Here is a 20345-nt window from a genome sequence, read left to right as displayed (position 1 = left end):
TCATTGCACAAAACGACCTGTGCGTGTTTTAAAGGAGTCGTGAAGGCCGAAATGTGAAACCGACGTTTACGGGTCGACAGCTCCGTCCAGGGTGAAGGTCAGAATCTAATATAGGTCCTCGCCCACACGGCAGGGCCTTAAAGATGGTCACTGGGGTGCAGTCCAGCTGGGAGAACCCCAAATCTCTGAGAACCCAAAAACCCTGTTCACAGTCATCATCTTTGCTTGACTTACTATGTTTTGTATTTTGCATTTTTTTTTTAGAGATGGGGTCTTGCTATGTTGCCCAGTCTCAAGAGATTCTTTCAATCAGGCTCCCGGTTAGCTGGGATTATGCGCCCAGGCCACCTCACCCACCTTATTTTATTTTATTTTATTTTATTTTATTTTTTAATTTTAGGGAGACAGAGTCTCACTGTGTCGCCAGCCTGGAGTGCAGTGACGTGATCTCGGCTCACTGCAACCTCCGCCTCTCAGGTTCAAGAGATTCTCCTGCCTCAGCCGCTCCCGAGTAGCTGGGATGACAGGTGCACGCCACCACACCCAGCTAATTTTTGTTATTTTTTTGTAGAGACAGGGTTTCATCATGTTGGCCAGGCTGGATCTCCTGACCTCGTGATCCGCCCGCCTCGGCCTCCCGAAGTGCTGGGATGACAGGTGTGAACCACCGCGCCCGGTTCCACATTTCACTCCACGTCACACCTTCGAATCCCGGAACTATGAGGCATTTGTCCGTCGATCCCTGCCGTGTGGGAAACAGGCCACTCCCAAAGCAAAGCCCTGTGGAACGCGTCTCCCAGCCGTCTCAGAGCCCCGGCCGCTTTGCTGCACACCTGGTTAGTGAGACATTCCTGCTCATCTTCCAAAGTACCCCGGTTTGGATCAGAATATACAGCAACCCCCTCTCTGGGCTTGAGGGAAAAAAAATGATCCTCAAAATCCCATGTTTGTAATTAGCAGTAACCGATGTGTTTTAATACGTTGCAGGGAAAACTGTGTTTAAGACAGTTTACTTCTTCAAAAAAATTTTATAAGTTCTGGGATGCACGGGCAGAACGTGCAGGTTTGTTACGTGGGTAGACACGTGTCGTGGTGGTTCGCTGCACCCATCAACCTGTCATCTAGGTGTTAAACCCCACATGGATCAGATATTGGTTAGCATTACGATAGCATCCTAATGCTCTCCCTCCCCCTGCCTTCCACCCCCCGACAGGCCCCGGTGTGTGACGTTCCCCTCCCTGTGTCCACGTGTTCTCACTCACTGATGAGTGAAAACATGCGGTGTTTGGTTTTCTGTTCCTGTGTGAGTTTGCTGAGAATGATGGTTTCCAGCTTCATCCATGTCCCTGCAAAGGACGTGAACTCATCCTTTTTCATGGCTGCATAGTATTCCATGGTGTCTGTGCCACATTTTCTTTATCCAGTCTATCATTGATGGACATTTGGGTTGGTTCCAAGTCTAGCTTTTAAGCCCCACAGGCATTAGGTATGTGTCCTAATGCTCTCCCTCCCCTAGCCCCCACCCCCCGACAGGCCCTGGTGTGTGACGTTACCCTCCCTGTGTCCACGTGTTCTCATTGTTCAACTCCCACTTAGGAGTGAGAACATGTGGTGTTTGGTTTTCTGTTCCTGTGTGAGTTTGCTGAGAATGACGGTTTCCAGCTTCATCCATGTCCCTGCAAAGGACATGAGCTCATCCTTTTTCATGGCTGCATAGTATTCCATGGTGTCTGTGCCACATTTTCTTCATCCAGTCTATCACTGATGGACATTTGGGTTGGTTCCAAGTCTAGGTTTTAAGCCCCACATGCATTAGGTATGTGCCCTAATGCTCTCCCTCCCCTAGCCCTCACCCCCCTACAGGCCCCAGTGTGTGATGTTCCCCTCCCTGTGTCCATGTGTTCTCATTGTTCACCTCCCACTGATGAGTGAGAACATGTGGTGTTTGGTTTTCTGTTCCTGTGTGAGTTTGCTGAGAAGGATGGTTTCCAGCTTCATCCATGTCCCTGCAAAGGACGTGAACTCATCCTTTTTCATGGCTGCATAGTATTCCATGGTGTCTGTGCCACATTTTCTTTATCCAGTCTGTCACTGATGGGCATTTGGGTTGGTTCCAAGTCTTTGCTATGGTGAATAATGCCGCAGTAAACATACATGTGCGTGTGTCTTTATAGTAGGATGATGTATAATCCTTTGGGTATATACCCAGTCATCAGATGGCTGGGTCAAATGGTATTTCTAGTTCTAGATCCTTGAGGAATCGCCACACTGTCTTCCACGACGGTTGAACTAATTGACACTTACACCGATTCACCTCACATAATTGCTACAGAATAGCCAGGCGGGGAAAAGCACATGTATGTCAGCCCGGAAGGATTTGCCTAGCTCGTTTGTATGTTAAAGAAAGCGAAAAAATAATCATAATAAAATTAAAATAATAAAGGAGACAGACTTTAGGGTTGCAAATCTGTTTGAATGTGTGTTTGGGTTTTGTTGCTAGTTTGTTTTTTTTTTCTCCCCCTGTCCAATTTATGGCTGAAATCAGCTGGTTAAATGGTGACTCAAGAAGTCAGCCTCTGTGCCACGCAATTATCTCTTCCTTTCCTAACCAGAAACAACAGGTGTCCACCAAGTCTGCAGAGAGCATAGAAAAAAAAAAAAAATATATATATATATATATATATCCGGTCGTTTAAAAATTGTAAATCTAGGCCGTATGAATTTCAACCAGGCGTGCTTCAGCCGAGGGGCAGAGGCTGGTTAAGTACCAGGCAACGGTTTGCAGCAATAAGGGCAAGAAATAGGTCTCATTACATTTCCTTAGCAGACCGTTCTCCCAGGAAATCTCCTCGCTTTCACGTGCGGGCTGCCCGTTAATGACAGTTGCCTTCCCCAAAGCCAAAGCGATTTTGCGAAAAGGACTGTGTGACAGTGTTTGCTCATTATTTTGGATCCGAGTTATCTTCCATGGCAACGACAACAACAACAAAAATACACACACAATTATTAAAGCAAGCTTTTAGGGATGGTTTGTCTCTGATTCATTTGAATTTTTTTTTTTTTTCCAGCTTCCTTTCTTTTCCTTCAAATCTCACAGACCCTCAGAGCTCTGGATAGACGCCGGCTTGCGGTCGGTGCACGGTACCTTAGTTGCATTTGACATTATTTATTTTCCGTGAACACCCTGCCCTTTCCACACAGTTCACCGAAGATGTCAAGAATGACAAAGACCAGAGACAGCAAACAATGCCAGTTTACCCCAGCTCTCCTCATTCATCCCGTCCGCTGCCACTGTTTATCCTACTTTCTGAGAACATTAAAATGAATGCAAAAACTTCTCCGCCCTCCCCAGACTGCAGACGTGTCAGACCCACAGAGGTACAAAGGATTCGATATCACTCTGCCGTCCCGGGCCATTCCACCCTTCCCGGGACCCCTGTGTTCATCACACCTGCTGCCCACAGCTGGAAAGTTGGGTCTGGGCAGCAGGTGCGGTGGCTCTTCTGAAATAGGTGTGCCTATTTCATTAAAATTCAAGTGATTGGTCCATCCCCACTGCCGCCCCCTGGAAGGGATGACGCCGCTTTCATGCCCCCACGTGTCTGCAGAGTGAGCGAAATGCCAAAATCGGTGCCAGCCACGGGACTGTGTCGGATTCAGCTCCCTCCTGGAAACAGTCCAGGCCTGGAACTCACCTCAGGGGTTCATCCCACCAGGCAAGGAGGCCGCCCTGTGGATGCTCTGAGCCCTGGTCCCCCTCGTGCCCTCAGTGCCACCCCTGGGGTACCTGGTGGAGACCTTCCCAACGTGCAGGACTTGCCAGACACTGCCTAAGAGAAGGTGCTGGCCGGGAGCTCACACACCTGTCATCCCAGCACTTTGGGAGGCTGAGACAGGAGGATCGCTGGCGCCCAGGAGGTCGAGGCAACTGTGAGCTGTGATCACACTTTTTAAAATATATATATACACAAATGTATATATTATAATTATATATTATATATTTAATATATATTTTTATATATAATACATAATATTATATATATAATATATTTATATATAATATTTATTATAATTATATTAATTATAATAAATTAAAATATTATAAATATTTTAAAATATTATAAAAATATTATATTATATTAATTATAATAAATTAAAATATTATTTATTTATTATATAATATTATATAATATTATATATAATATTATATATAATAAATATATATAATATTTATTATATATTATTTATTATATATAATATTATATATAATAAATAAATAATATTTATTATATATAAATATATTTCATATATAATACATAATAATATATATTAAATAAATATATAATATATAAATATATAATATATAAAATATATATTTATATATAAAATATATAATATATAAAATATATAAACATATTTTATATAAAAATATATTTTTAATATATTAATATAAATATATTATATAAATATATTATATAAATGTATATTATATATTATATTATAATATATTATATTATATATGTTATATATATTATATATAATATATAATATATAAATATATGAATATATAATATATAATATATGAATATATATTCATATATTTTTATATTATATAAATATATATAACATTAAAACTATATATATACACACACGCACATATATATATATATTTTTTGTATTTTTCTTAAAGACAGTTGTTATTTCAGATCTCGTCTCAAAAACAAAAAAGAGGCCGGGTGTGGTGGCTCACGCCTGTAATCCCAGCACTTTGGGAGATTGAGGCAGGTGGATCACTGGATCCCAGGAGGTCGAGATAGCAGTGAGCCACGGTCACACCACTGCACTCTAGCCCAGGTGACAGAGCAAAACCCTGTTTAAAAAATATATATATATGTGTGTGTGTGTACATACATATATATATGTATAAAACATTATATTTATTATTGATTATTAATTATTAATAATATATTATTATTAACGTTATCTATTATATATAAAAACATTAAAATGTTATATATACTTAAATATAAAACATTCATATATACATAACATTAAAATATTATGTATATATAACATTAAAACTATGTGTGTGTATATACATATATATATATATTTTTTTTAAGAGAGTTGTTATTTCAAACCCTGTCTCAAAAAGAAAAAACAAGGCTGGGTGCGGTGCCTCACGCCTGTAATCTCAGCACTTTGAAAGGCCAAGGCAGGTGGATCACCTGAGGTCAGGAGTTCGAGACCAGCCTGGCCAACATAGTGAAACCCCGTCTCTGCTAAAAATACAAAAATTAGCCAGGTGTGGTAGCACGCACCTGTAATCTCAGCTACTCGGGAGGCTGAGGCAGGAGAATTGCTTGAACCCGGGAGGTGGAGTTTGCAGTGAGCTCAGACCGGGCCACCGCACTCCAGCCTGGGTGACAGAGCGAGACTCTGTCTCAGAAGAAAAAGAGAGAGATTAACTGCTGGCCAAGCACAGGGGCTCACACCTGCAATCCTAGCACTTTGGGAGGCCAAGGAGGGAGGATCACTTGAGCCCAGGAGTTCAAGACCAGCCTGGACAACATAGTGAGATCCTCTATGTACAAAAACATCAAAAACTTAGCTGGGCGTGGTGGTGTGTGTCTGTCATCCCAGATACTCAGAAGGCTGAGGTGTGAGGGTCACTCGAGCCTAGGATGTAGAAGCTGCAGTGAGCCATGATCACGCCACTGCACTCCAGCCTGGGCGACACAGCAAGACCCTGTGTCAAGAAAAAATGAAGAGAACCTGCTGGCCGGGCGCAGTGGCTCACACCTGTAATCCCAGCACTTTGGGAGGCTGATGTGGGAGGATCACTTGAGTCCAGGAGTTTGAAAGCAGCCTGGGCAACATAGTGAGGCCTCATCTGTACAAAAGTTTAAAAAATTAGCCACAATGGTGGCACGCACATGCGTTTGAGACCAGCCTGGGCAACATAGTGAGACCCCATCTCTACAAAACATTAAAAAGAAATAGCCAGGTATGGGCCAGGTGCGGTGGCTCACGCCTGTCATCCCAGCGCTTTGGGAGGCCGAGGCGGGCGGATCACTTGAGGTCAGGAGATCGAGTCCAGCCTGGCCCACTTGGTGAAACCCCATCTCTACTGAAAATACAAAAATTAGCCGGGCGTGGTGCCGGGCACCTGTAATCCCAGCTACTCGGGAGGCTGAGGCAGGAGAATGGCTTGAACCCGGGAGGCAGAGGTTGCAGTGAGCCGAGATCACACCACTGCACTCCAGCCTGGGTGACAGAGCAACACGTTGTCTCAAATAAATAAAATAATAAAATGAAAATAACTATTGCAAGCACAGAACGCACGGGCCCACGACATCGCCGGCCTGCGGATTTTGAGTGGAACAAGTTGTGTTTGTTCTCAGAACCTCCCACGTGAACACACACCGCTCCCTGCTCCCGGCCTCCGTGTCCGTCCGTCTCCGACACACACACACACACACACACACACACACACACACACCAAGTATGTGGTACTTTCTCCTGTCAATCCCCGGGTACTCCAATGAGACCGTAGGAAACGTGAACACGTACGTGATCGATTCTGACAGTTCTTGGCAGCCCGGGCAGCTGAGCCCTGGCAAGCTTCTCTCTCTCCCCATCCAAGATTGAGTTTGGACGGAAACACAGTCCTCATTGAAGCAGCAATTAAAGGGCCTCATAGACTGCTGGAGAATTGTGATTAATGCAAAGAGTCTTGTTTAATGGGGATATTAAGTAAACGGCGGCTTAAAATGTCCATTTATCATCCACCGGTTCCTAATTGCCTTCCTGTTCGGCCGGCACGAGCTGTTTCAGGACGCACGACGTTCCTTGAACGCGGCCGTTGCAAAGGCCATCAATCAAGCCGGAGGATTTTTAGTTAATTCTGAGGGAGGCTACGTGGAACCCATAGCAAGCCAAGGGGGTGGCCGTGAGCTTTCATGACAACGGGAAGGGAGTCCGGCCCCAGCTGTCCCCCCGGGGAACACGCGGATGTCCAGAGCCAGGCCGAGGCGCTACTCCCCAGACACTGTGAGGACCCAGACGGGCGGCCGCAGCAGCACGAGCCCCTGGTGTGTTCAGGACACAGCTGTCGTCCCTCACTCACAACGGCAGGGACATTTGATTTCACCCCCCGGGGTAATAGGGAGCCACGGACTGTTCTTGAGCAGGTGACAACGACAAGCAAGAAGGGTTTCTGTTCTCACACAGCAAGTGGCACCTGAAGAAGGCAAAGAGAAAGGTTTATTTTCTGTGAGGAAGGGCGACCCCCAAGATGTGCAGGTCGAAGCTGTCATCCCCCAGGGCCTTAGAATGTAACTGGCTTTGGAGACAGATCGTAAAGGAAGTGACTAAGGTAACATGAGGTCACTAGCGAAGGCCGTCATCCAAGAGGACTCTGGTGTCCTTAGAGGAAGATGATTAAGACACAGACCCACACAGAGGGACGAGGCTGTGAGGACACAGGGAGAAGACGGCGTCTCCAAGCCCAGGAGAGAGGCCTCGGGAGGAACCAGCCCTGCCCACACCTGGATCTCAGACCTCCAGCCTCCAGGACTGTGGGAGAATCAATGTCTGTTGCTTAAGTCCCCCGGTGTATGGGATTTTGTTATGACAGGTGCACCAGGGACTCATCCACACACTTAACTATTCGAACGTCTCTTGAACATGTTCCAACTCCTTTTTTTTTTTTTTTTTTTTTTTTTTGAGACGGAGTCTCGCTCTGTGGCCCAGGCTGGAGTGCAGTGGCCGGATCTCAGCTCACTGCAAGCTCCGCCTCCCGGGTTCCCGCCATTCTCCGGCCTCAGCCTCCCGAGTAGCTGGGACTACAGGCGCCGCCACCTTGCCCGGCTAGTTTTTGTATTTTTAGTACAGACGGGGTTTCACCGTGTTAGCCAGGCTGGTCTCGATCTCCTGACTTCGTGATCCACCTGCCTCAGCCTCCCAAAGTGCTGGGATGACAGGTGTGAGCCACCGCGCCCGGCCTTTTTTTTTTTTTTTGAGACTGTTTTTTTTTTTTTTTTTGCTCTGTTGCCCAGGCTGGAGTGCAGTGGCTCAGTCTCAGTTCACTGCAACCTCTGCCTCCCGGGTTCAAACGATTCCCCCACCTCAGCCTCCCAAGTAGCCAGGGTTCCAGGTGCATACCAGCACACTCGGCTACTATTCTTTTTTTTTTTTTTTTTTTTGAGACATAGTCTCACTTTTGTTGCCCAGGCTGGAGTGCAGCGGCACAATCTCGGCTCACTGCGACCTCCATGTCTCGGGTTTAAGTGATTCTCCTGCCTCAGCCTCCCAAGTAGCTGGGATGACAGGCGCCCGCCACCACACCCTGCTCATTTTTTTGTATTTTTAGTAGAGACAGGGTTTCCCCATGTTGACCAGGCTGGTCTCGAACTCCTGACCTCAGGTGATCCGCCTGCCTCAGCCTCCCAAAGTGCTGGGATGTCAGACGTGAGCCACCGCGCCCGGCCCCTGAGGGATCAGATTTTTTAAGAGCCCCTGGGTGGGTGGTGGGTACGTCAGTGAGCGGAAGTGCTGATTGGTGAGAGGCGAAATCTTCTCGCACTGAGTCTGTTCCTGGGTGCGGACGGCAGGATCAGATGAGTCAGTTTATTCATCTGGGTGGGGTCAGGTGATCCATCAAGTCCATTGTCTGACAAATACCTCAAGCACCGAGATCTTAGCAGCTGTGTAGGGAGGATCAGAGTCCTGTCGCCAAAACCATCATTTCTAATCTTGGGGTTAACCTGTTGGTCTTGTAAAGGCAAAATCTCGTCCCCAGGCAAGAACGAGGTCTGTTGTGGGCATACCCACATTCACATAGACACACATATACGGACACATGTGCACACAGACACATATACAGGCATACGCATGCAGACATACACAATCACACACACATACGTGCAAGGCATGTCCACACTCACACACACAGGCATGCACGCAGACACAGGGGCATATACATGCAGACATGCAGAAACATGTACAGCCGTATGTGCATAGTCATGCCCACACTCACACACTCTCATGTGCACACACAGGCATATGCACGCACAGATACACAGAAACACACACACACACACGTGCATACGCACGCCCACACTCACACACACACATACACTCACATGCGTGCACACAGATGCACATACAGGCATATGCACACAGATACACAGAAACATGCACACATGCATGCATAGGCATGCCCAGATTCACATGCATGCACACACACATACAGGTGTATGCACAGACACACAGAAACGTGTACGCACATCAATGCACAGGCATGTTCACACTCACGGACACACATACACTCACATGCATGCACACAGACACAGGCATGTATGCATAGAAACATGTACACACATCAACGCAAAGGCATGTTCATACTCACACACACACATATACAGGTGTATGCACAGACACACAGAAACGTGTACGCACATCAATGCACAGGCATGTTCACACTCACGGACACACATACACTCACATGCATATGCACACAGACACAGGCATGTATGCACAGACACATAGAAACATGTACACACAACGCAAAGGCATGTTCACACTCACACAGACACACATACAGGTGTATGCACAGACACACAGAAACGTGTACGCACATCAATGCATACGCATGTTCACACTCACGGACACACATACACTCACATGCATATGCACACAGACACAGGCATATATGCACAGACACATAGAAACATGTACACACAACGCAAAGGCATGTTCATACTCACACAGACACACATACAGGTGTATGCACAGACACACAGAAACGTGTATGCACATCAATGCATACGCATGTTCACACTCACAGACACACATACACTCACATGCACAGAGACACACAGACGTGTACGCACACACAGAAACGTGTACACACATCACTGCACAGGCATGTTCACACTCAGACACAGACCTACACTCACATGCATGCCCTGAGACACACACAGGTATATGCACGCACAGACACACATACACACACACACACGCATGGAGACACATGCAGACGCCACACACAGATGCACACACACGGGCGCGTGTGCACACACGGACCCACATAGACACACGCAGACACCACGCACACCTGCGAACACGTGTGCACACGCACATACGGACACACCCACGCACCCTCGCGCTGCACGGCGGCGGAACTCCGGCCCGCCCTTCCTGCAAACACCTCACACGCTGTTGCCGGAGTGAAAAACACACACGCAAATGACTCTTAAAGTGGGGTTAGCGCGTCGCTTCTCCCCACTCTTGCCGGAGTGAAAAACACACACGCAAAGGACTCTTAAAGTGGGGTTAGCGCGTCGCTTCTCCCCACTCTTGCCGGAGTGTAAAACACACACGCAAATGACTCTTAAAGTGGGGTTAGCGCGTCGCTTCTCCCCACTCTGCACCTCGTGTGGGGTTAGAACCCGGGAAGCCACGCGTGTGACGGGGCAGGGGGCGGCTGCCGGGGGCCGGAGGAGGTGAGGGCCGGCCGGGACGGACCGAGGAGCCATCGCAGGGTCGGGGGGCCGCGCGTGCCGGGTGAACCGGGGCCTCCCCCCTCACCGCAACCTCCGTGTGGGTTGACTGTCGATGTAATGTGTCATAATTTGGCCTCCGATTCTGACAGGCCTGGCTGACTGGGGTATTAAATCATCGCCTCGAGGGACTCTCAGTCTCGCAACACGGACTGGTACAGCTGTCATCTCCTCCCACACAGTACCTATCACTTTTGACATGATTGGATCAAAATTAGTCAGTGCATTTAGATGTAAATTATAGACATCCAAGAATAGTAATGAGCGCTCACACACACACACACACACACACACACACACACACAAAATACAGGCCCCTCTAGAGCCCACACGAGCCACGGCTTCCACCCGCCCCGCCCCGCGTCCCCCCGGCTGATGAAGCAAAAGCCTGATCACGAAAGTCGCGTATCAAACAAACTCAGGAAACTTTTTCGAGGGGGCGTATTTCACGACGCCTTCAATCCCCAGATAAGTCTGTCATGGGAGCTCACCCTGAAGTTCTCGGCGACCGAACGGCTCCCAACACCGACAGAGACGTACGTGGCCTCTCCTGCAGCCCGGCTCGGTCCCGGCACGGCTTTGCCTCTGTTCATGCATCTAAGATGTTTTTTTCGCCATCGCTTTTGGATTCCTTCCGAGGGACAAGGAGACGGTGTCCACGGGGGCGACTGACCCGGGCATTCTTGGGGTCAGGTTTGCCGGGATAGGACAACCGGCCGCTGCTTTCGTTCTCGGCAGGTGAACTCCTTCACTGGGGGAGGTGGGATGATCTCCTCAGTCCCTCCTTCCTCCTGGAATCCGCACTCTCAGCTGCCACAAGGCCTTCCCTAAGGAGCGCCCCGAACGCTGTCCGAATACCTTCCAGGCACCGAACAGGGCTCTGCCCCGCCAGCCTCATATTCCAGGCCAAACGTCTGCCACCTGCTCCAGATACAAACAGGTTTGGGCTCAGGATCTGGTAGAAAACCTGCATTCTTTAAGCCAGCTTGTCCACGATGACCGCATTATTCCGGCCCCAAACTGGCCCACTTTGCCAGCAACTGGTTTTAAATTCTGACTTTTAATCTAGCCACACACTCATGCACACACACATACACACACACACACACACACACACACATACACACACATACACACACACACACACACACACACACGCAAAAGAAGGAGGGGAATGCTTCTCACTGCGTGCCTCTTTAAATATTCCTTCATCAGACACGGTCGATAAAACTGACAAGGCTGTCCAGAGGGCAGGTGGGAAACCGTTTCTCCTGCAAAACCGTGGAAATCTCGGCGCGCGCAGGAGAAACGGCTCCTCCGGCTCGGGCGGAGAAGACCTGACTTCATAGCTGACATCCGGAGGTAACGACGGGGCACCTGTGTTCATCCCCGGCTCAGCCTTTCCACGGGCCCAGGCGGGCTGGAATTCAATTAGGTAATTAGTGTGTGTTGGGCCTGTCACCAGCGTTTAGGGCCATAGCCCGGTGCATGAAGCCGTCATTAAACATCACGGGCTGCGATGACCGGGTGTGTGGGGGAGGTCTGGGGAGGACAGACCCGGGGTGGGAGGGGGGGTGTCCCAAGGCAGGCCAGGGCTGGGGGAAAATAAACCACCGTAGCGTCCACAGGCTCCAGGACCTTTCTGAGTTCTCTGCAACAAGGTGCTCACCAGAGCTGGAAGGTTAAACGGTCTTCACACTCCCCCCAGCAGGTTCACAGCATAAGGTAACATCTAGAATATGCAGACAGAGCCCCCACCATCCAGGGTTTCACGGCAACATAAAGCAATCCTGGAATAAAGCAAACATGTACCTGAGCGGTTTTTTTTTCTTTCTTTCTTTCTTTTTCTTTTTTTTCTTGAGACGGAGTTTTGCTCTTCTTGCCCAGGCTGGAGTGCAATGGCACAGTCTCGGCTGACTGCAACCTCTGCCTCCCGGGTTCAAGCGATTCTCCTGCCTCAGCCTCCCGAGGAGCTGGGATTACAGGCACCCGCCACCGCGCCCGGCTAATTTTAGTATTTTTAGCAGAGACTGGGCTTCACCTTGCTGGCCAGGCTGGTCTCGAACTCCTGACCTCATGATCCGCCCACCTCGGTCTCCCAAAGTGCTGGGATGACAGGTGTGAGTTAACGCACCTGGCCTATTTTATTTATTTTTTATATTTTTTAAGACAGGGTCTTGCTCTGTTGCCCAGGCTGGAGTGCAATGGCACAGTCTCCGCTCACTGCAACCTCTGCCTCCCAGATTGAAGCCATTGCCCTGCCTCAGCCTCCCGAGTAGCTGGGATTACAGGCACCTGCCACCGCGCCTGGCTAATTTTAGTATTTTTAGTAGAGACGGGGTTTCACCTTGCTGGCCAGGCTGGTCTCGATCTCTCGACCTCAGGTGATCCACCCGCCTCGGCCTCCCAAAGTGCTGGGATGACAGGTGTGAGTCAACGCACCTGGCCCATCTTTTTATTATTATTTTATTTTTTTAAGACAGGGTCTTGCTCTCTTGCCCAGGCTGGAGTGTAGCAGCTCAGTCATGGCTCACTGCAGCCTCGAACACCTGGGCTCACACGATCCTCCCTCTTCAGTCTTCCCAGTAGCTGGGACTACAGGCATGAGCCACCACACCTTTTGTGTGTGTGTGTGTGTGTGTGTAGAAATGTGGGGTCTTGCTATGTTGCCCAGGCTGGTCTTAAACTCCTGGCCTCAAGCGATCCTCCCACCTTGGCTTCTCAAAATGCTGGGATTGCAGGAGTGCAGGCATGAACCACCAACCCTGCCGCCTTTGGCCATTTCTGACCTCCTGAGCTGAAAGACTCAGTATATTTGAAAGCAGGTGTTTGTGGCCAGGTGCGGTGGTTCACGCCTGTAATCCCAGAACTTTGGGAGCCTGACGTGGGCAGATCACGTGAGGTCAGGAGTTCGAGACCAGCCTGACCAGCACGGGGCACAGGTGCGGCACGCACCTGTAACCCCAGCTACTCAGGAGGCTGAGGCAGGAGAATCGCTTGAACCCGGGAGGCGGAGGTTGCAGTGAGCCGAGATTGTGCCATTGCACTCCAGCCTGGGTGACAGAGCGAGACTCCATCTCAAAAAAGGAAAACAGAAAACAAAACCAATGTGCTATTTTTCTCCATGAAGGGGTCCTGTCCTTCCCGTATCACTGCTAAACGCATAGTGGGCTTAAACCCATTGATGCCTAGTGTTCCATTATTGGAACGCTGAGCCTCTGGGAGTCATTTACCTCCTCCTGCTCAAGGTCATGGCCAAGGTCTGGGTTTTCACACGTATCTGCAAGGCCGTTCAGTTTCAACTCAGGACAAAACGAAGGTTTTATTTTTTTATGTATTTATTTTTATTTTAATTATTTATTTATTTTTATTTATTCATTTATTTTGAGATGAAGTTTCACTCTTGTCCCCCAGGCTGGAGTGCAAAATCTGGGCTCACTGCAACCTCCGCCTCCCGGGTTCCCGCCATCCTCCAGCCTCAGCCTCCCTAAGTCCTAGGATTACAGGAGTGAGCCGCCGTGTCCAGCCAAATGTGCGTGCGTTTTCTTTTTCAGCCAGTCTGCGAATGGCAATTTGTTACACCCACGGAAACAGCTTCGTAAGGGTGAGGCTTGTATTTCCCGAACCGTGTCTGGATTGATGCCTTAGGTACGTTTACAGATACGTTGGGGGAGGGCCGTGGCTCACACGCACAATCCTAGCACTTTAGGAGGCTGAGGTGGGAGGATCGCTTGAGCCCGGGATTTCGCGGCTGGATAAGCTATGACGATACTGCTGAACTTCGGCCTGGAACACATAGTAAGACCCCATCTCTACCAAAAAAAAAAAAAAAATCACTTAAAAAAATTAGCTGGGCGAGGTGGCAGCGCCTGTAGTCCCAGCTCCTCGGGAGGCTGAGGCAGGAGAATGGCGTGAACCCGGGAGGCGGAGGTTGCAGTGAGCCAAGATCGCGCCGCTGCACTCCAGCCTGGGCGAGAGATCGAGACGTAATGATATTAATTATACCTTGGCAGGTGTTTGACCAACGTGTGTCGAATCCCTAAGCACTGAGGTGATGGTGTTGTGAAGTGTCGAGCTTCAGAAGGTGATGAGGTTGGGAGGATATAGGCTGAGAGTCTTTATAAAAGGGACCCCAGGCCTGTCACCCCAGCCCTTCGGGAGGCCGAGGCGGGCGGCTCACGTCGGCTCATGACTTTGAGACCAGCCTGGGCAACACGGAGAAACCCCGTCTCTCCTAAAAATACAACAAACTAGCCGGGCGTGGCCGTGCGCACCTGTCGTCCCAGCTCCTCGGGAGGCTGAGGCAGGAGAACGGCTTGAACCCGGGAGGTGGAGGTTGCCGTGAGCCGAGATCCGGCCACTGCCCTCCAGCCTGGACGACGCAGCGAGACTCCGTCTCAAAATAAATAAATAAATAAAAACAAAGAAACAAAAAAACGCGTATTCCTCCATGACCATCACGTTCAGGTCTGTGTGTCTCGCCGAACCTCATTGAAACAAAGCCCGGCTGTGTGTGGTCCTGAGGAGCCGGTGGCCCAGGGTGGACTCCGGACACTCCGTCGGCCCAATTCGGCACCTGTAGAGGCTGGGAAATACCAGCCCTGCCCGCTGCAGACGGGAGTCCGGCCGCCCTCGTGGGCCACGGCAGGATCCCGGGCACCGTCCGGACGCCCCTCGCCGTGGGGGCCCTGGGCATGTTGTCCGCGTCGGCTTTGGAAGGGACCGGCTGCAGCGGCCACGGGAATCATTCCTGACGTCCAGGCCTCACCAACGCCTGCACGTCGCCCTCCGCGTCACCTCCCATCACACCGGCGGCTGCACCCGGAGCCCACGCCCGGCGGGCCCCACGCTGCCAAATACTCACGAGGGATCATGAGGGCACCCGAGCTAGAATTCAAGGCTCACGAGATTGCAGGTGTGAGTCACCGTATCCAGCTATTTTTTTTTTATTTGCTGTAGAGACGGGGTCTGGCTATGTTGTCCAGGCTGGTCCTGAACTCCCGGCCTCAAGTAACCCTCCCACCACAGCCTCCCGAAGTGCTGGGATTACAGGCTGGATTGCAGGTGTGAGTCACCATATCTGGCTTTTTTTTTTTTTGCTGTAGAGATGGGGTCTGGCTACGTTGCCCAGGCTGGTCTCGAACTCCCGGCCTCAAGCCAACCTCCCAAAGTGCTGGGATTGCAGGTGTGAACCACTGTATCCAGCTATTTTTTTGTATTTGCTGCAGAGACGGGATCTGGCTATGTTGCCCAGGCTGGGCTTGAACTCCTGGCCTGAAGCAATTCTCCCAAAGTGCTGGGATTACAGGCTGGGATTGCAGGTGTGAGCCACCGTATCCAGCTATTCTTTTGTATTTGCTGTAGAGACGGGGTCTGGCTATGTTGCCCAGGCTGGTCTTGAACTCCCGGCCTCAAACCATCCTCCCACCACAGCCTCCCGAAGTGCTGGGATTACAGGCTGGATTGCAGGTGTGAGTCACCATATCTGGCTTTTTTTTTTTTTTTTTTTTTGCTGTAGAGACGGGGTCTGGCTATGTTGCCCAGGCTGGTCTCGAACTCCCAGCCTCAAGCCAACCTCCCAAAGTGCTGGGATTGCAGGGCTGAACTACCGTATCCAGCTATTGTTTTGTGTTTGCTGTAGAGATGGGGTCTGGCTACGTTGCCCCGGCTGGTCTCACACTCCATCCGTCGCCCCTTCCTGACGGCTGCCCACCGTGGCCCAGGGAGACCGTGAGCTTCCAGGGGGCGAATATACCCAGGGAGGCCCGCCCAGGCGTCCCTTCCTTCTTGGCCTGGGAGCTGTCACCCCTGGGGGCTTCTGTCAGCCCATCGCAGACAAGCCCCCACCACAGCGTCTTCCCCGGCGGCCTGGTCACCCTCTCTCAGCCTCACTGCTGGGAGAAAAGAGGCTACACCTGCTCCTAACGGCCACAGATTCGATGCTCCAGTTTCCACAGCCCAGAGAAACAAGGGGCTGAGATGGGGGCTGTGTCTGGCGGCCCCCAAAGGGCTGCTGTTTGCATTTTTTTTTTTTTTGAGACGGAGTCTCGCTCTGTCGCCCAGGCTGGAGTGCGGTGGCCGGATCTCGTCTCACTGCAAGCTCCGCCTCCCGGGTTCACGCCATTCTCCTGCCTCAGCCTCCCGAGTAGCTGGGACTACAGGTGCCGCCACCTCGCCCGGCTAGTTTTTTGTATTTTTTAGTAGAGATGGGGTTTCACCGTGTTGGTCAGGCTGGTCTCGATCTCCTGACCTCAGGTGATCCGCCCGTCTCGGCCTCCCAAAGTGCTGGGATGACAGACGTGAGCCCCTGTGCCCGGCGGCTGCTTGCATTTTAACCCTTCAGTCCAAAGAAAAGCCTTAACAACTGCCCGTAACGGAGTCAGTTTTTTTTTTTTTTTCTTCCGGGTGCCTTTTAGTTTTATTTTTTATTTCCATAGTTTACTGGGGAACAGGTGGTGTTTGGTTCCGTGAGTTCTTCACTGGTGATTGCTGAGATCTGGGCGCACCTGTCCCCTGAGCAGCGCACACTGTCCGTGAATCTCGAGCCGTCTTTTCCCCCCTCACCCCCCTTGCACCCTCTCGCCCCCTCCAGCCTCTTCCCCCACGTCCCCGAAGCTCATTATTTCATTCTCATGCCTTTGGTGATGGGCTGAGTTCTGTGCCTTACAAATGCACAGGTGGACGCGCTAACCCCAGACCCTCAGGATGTGACCGTGTTTGAAAACGGGGTCTTTAACGAGGACATTCGGGGAAAATGAGGTCACTAGGGTGGGCCCTGATCCAAAAGGATTGGGGTCCTCATAAGAGGAGAGGAGATGAGGACACAGACACACACAGAGGGACGAGGCTGTGAGGACACAGGGAGAAGACGGCGTCTCCAAGCCCAGGAGAGAGGCCTCAGGAGGAACCAGCCCTGCCCACACCTGGATCTCAGACGTCCAGCCTCCAGGACTGTGGGAGAATCAATGTCTGTTGTTTACAATCCACCCAGTCTATGGTGTTCTGTGACCATAGCCTGAGATGGACTAAGATATGTCATAAGAAGTGAATTTTCCCCTTTCCTGGGGCCTCACCCAGACCTGGGACCTGGGGCCACAGTCCTGCCCATCCCGGCACCAGCCACCCACAACCAGCCCCGACGTCTGTCCCTTTCCTGGCAAAGGAAGCGTTTTTTTCCTTTTTTTTCCTTCCCCCAGTTCATTTATTTATCTTCAGGCCGACGAGATACGCCCGTCACTGCACAAGAGAGCGCGTCCCCATCGCAGCGAACCGATCCGGAGGTGATTAATACAAAGATCGCTGCATTAAAGATGTGAGTCTCCACAATCCGGCGAGGGGCCCGGGGACCTCGTCTCCCAGAGGCCCGAATGATGCCGGAGACGGAACAATTAACACGGCATCACCGGCTTTTGTGTTCACGTCAATTAGGACCTTCTCACCGTTTGGAAACTTATTTTCTTCTTCGCCATCTGGGAGTGTCAGGGCCCCCGGGAACCCCCCCACCCACGGGTCACCGTAGCGTCCGCCGGCGGGAGACACGGTCACGTTCATTCGCTGCAGCTTTGGCTTCTTTCAGGAAATCTGGGTTTCTAGGGGGGCAAAGCCACAAACAGACGTAGATGAAAACCATCTACGTCGTCTCCCAGGGGTGGAGAACAGAAACCTGAGGGGCAGGTGTGTGAGGACGGGGATCCCTCGGGAGGCCTCAGGGGAGGCTCCTTCCTGCCTCTCCCAGCTCCCGGGGGCTCCAGGCGTCCCTGGGCTTGTGGCCGCATCACTCCAGTCTCTGCCTCCGTCTCCACGTGGCCTCCTCCCCTGTGTCTGTGTCTCCTCTTCTGTCTCTTACAAAGACACCTGTCATTCCATTTAGGGCCCATCGTACGCCAGATTCACGTCATCTCTGGATCCTTATTACAAACACCTTATTTCCAAATAAGGTCCCATTCACCGGTTCTGGGAATTAGGATGTGGATGGAGCTTTTAGGAGAACCACAGTTCCATGCACTACAATTGTATCCAGTTTCCTCCGGAGGCTCTAGGGGAGGATCCTTCCTGCCTCTCCCAGATCCCGGGGGCTCCAGGCGTCCCTGGGCTTGTGGCCGCATCACTCCAGTCCCCGCCTCCGTCTCCACGTGGCCTCCTCCTCTGTGTCTGTGTCTCCTCTTCTGTGTCTTACAGGGACACCTGCCATTGGGTTTGGGACTCACCTACTCCAGAATGATTTCATCTCAAAATCCTTGACTTAGTTCCTTCTCTAAAGACCTTATGTCTGAATAAGGTCCCACTCACGGGCTCAGGGAGTTAGGATGTAGACATGACTTTTGGGGGAGACGATAGTTCAACCGAAAACAATTTTATTGGGTTTCTTCTAGGGCCTTAGGGGAGGCTCCTTCCTGCCTCTCCCAGCTGCTGGGGGCTCCAGGCGTCCCTGGGCTTGTGGCCGCATCACTCCAGTCCCCGCCTCCGTGTCCACGTGGCCTCCTCCTCGGTGTCTGTGTCTCCTCTTCTGTCTCCTCGAAGGACACCTGCCATTGCGTTTAGGACCCACCCCAACAGCAAGATGGTTTCACCTTGAGATCCTTCACCTAATTGTCTCCGGAAAGACCCCATTTCCGAATGAGGGTCCATTCGCAGGTTCTGGGAGTTAGGAATGGAAGAGCTCTTTGGCGGGAACGAAGGACGGAGGGAGGGAGGGAGGGAGGGTGGAAGGGGAGAGAGGGAAGAAGGAACGGAAGGAAGGAAGGAGGGAAGGAAGGAAGGAAGGAAGGAAGGAGGGAGGGAAGGAAGGAAGGAAGGAAGGAAGGAAGGAAGGAAGGAAGAGAAGGAAGGAAGGAAGGAAGAGAAGGAAGGAAGGAAGAGAAGGAAGGAAGGAAGGAGAAAAGGAAGGAAGGAAAGAAGGAAGGAAGGGAAGGAAGGAAGGAAGAGAAGGAAGGAAGGAAGGAAGGAAGGAAGGAAGGAAAAAAGGAAGGAACGGAAGGAAGGAAGGAAGAGAAGGAAGGAAGGAAGGAAGGAAGGAAAGAAGGAAGGGAGGGAAGGAAGGAAGAGAAGGAAGAGAAGGAAGGAAGGAAGGAAGAGAAGGAAGGAAGGAAGGAAGGAAAAAAGGAAGGAAGGGAAGGAAGGAAGGAAGGAAGGAAGGAAGGAAGGAAGGAAGGAAAGAAGGAAGGAGGGAAAGAAGGAAGGAAGGAAGAGAAGGAAGGAAGAGAAGGAAGGAAAGAAGGAAGGAAAAAAGGAAGGAAGGAAGGAAGAGAAGGAAGGAAGGAAGGAAGGAAAAAAGGAAGGAAGGGAAGGAAGGAAGGAAGGAAGGAAGGAAGGAAGGAAGGAAAGAAGGAAGGAAAAAAGGAAGGATGGGAAGGAAGGAAGGAAGGAAGGAGGGAAAGAAGGAAGGAAGGAAGAGAAGGAAGGAAGAGAAGGAAGGAAGGAAGAGAAGGAAGGAAAGAAGGAAGGAAAAAAGGAAGGAAGGGAAGGAAGGAAGGAAGGAAGAGAAGGAAGGAAGAGAAGGAAGGAAGGAAGGAAGGAAAGAAGGAAGGGAAGGAACGAAGGAAGGAAGGAAGGAAAAAAGGAAGGAAGGGAAGGAAGGAACTAAGGAAGGAAGGAAGGAAGGAGGGAAAGAAGGAAGGAAGGAAGGAAACCCCGTCTCTACTAAAAATACAAAAAACTAGCCGGGCACGGTGGTGGGCACCTGTAGTCCCAGCTACTCGGGAGGCTGAGGCAGGAGAATGGCGGGAACCCGGGAGGCGGAGCTTGCAGTGAGCTGAGATCCGCCCACTGCACTCCAGCCTG

The sequence above is a fragment of the Macaca mulatta genome, chromosome X, assembly GCF_049350105.2.
Source record: "Macaca mulatta isolate MMU2019108-1 chromosome X, T2T-MMU8v2.0, whole genome shotgun sequence".
In the NCBI taxonomy this organism is placed as follows: domain Eukaryota; kingdom Metazoa; phylum Chordata; class Mammalia; order Primates; family Cercopithecidae; genus Macaca; species Macaca mulatta.
The sequence above is the reverse complement of the archived record's forward strand: the minus strand, read 5'-3'. Positions refer to the sequence as shown.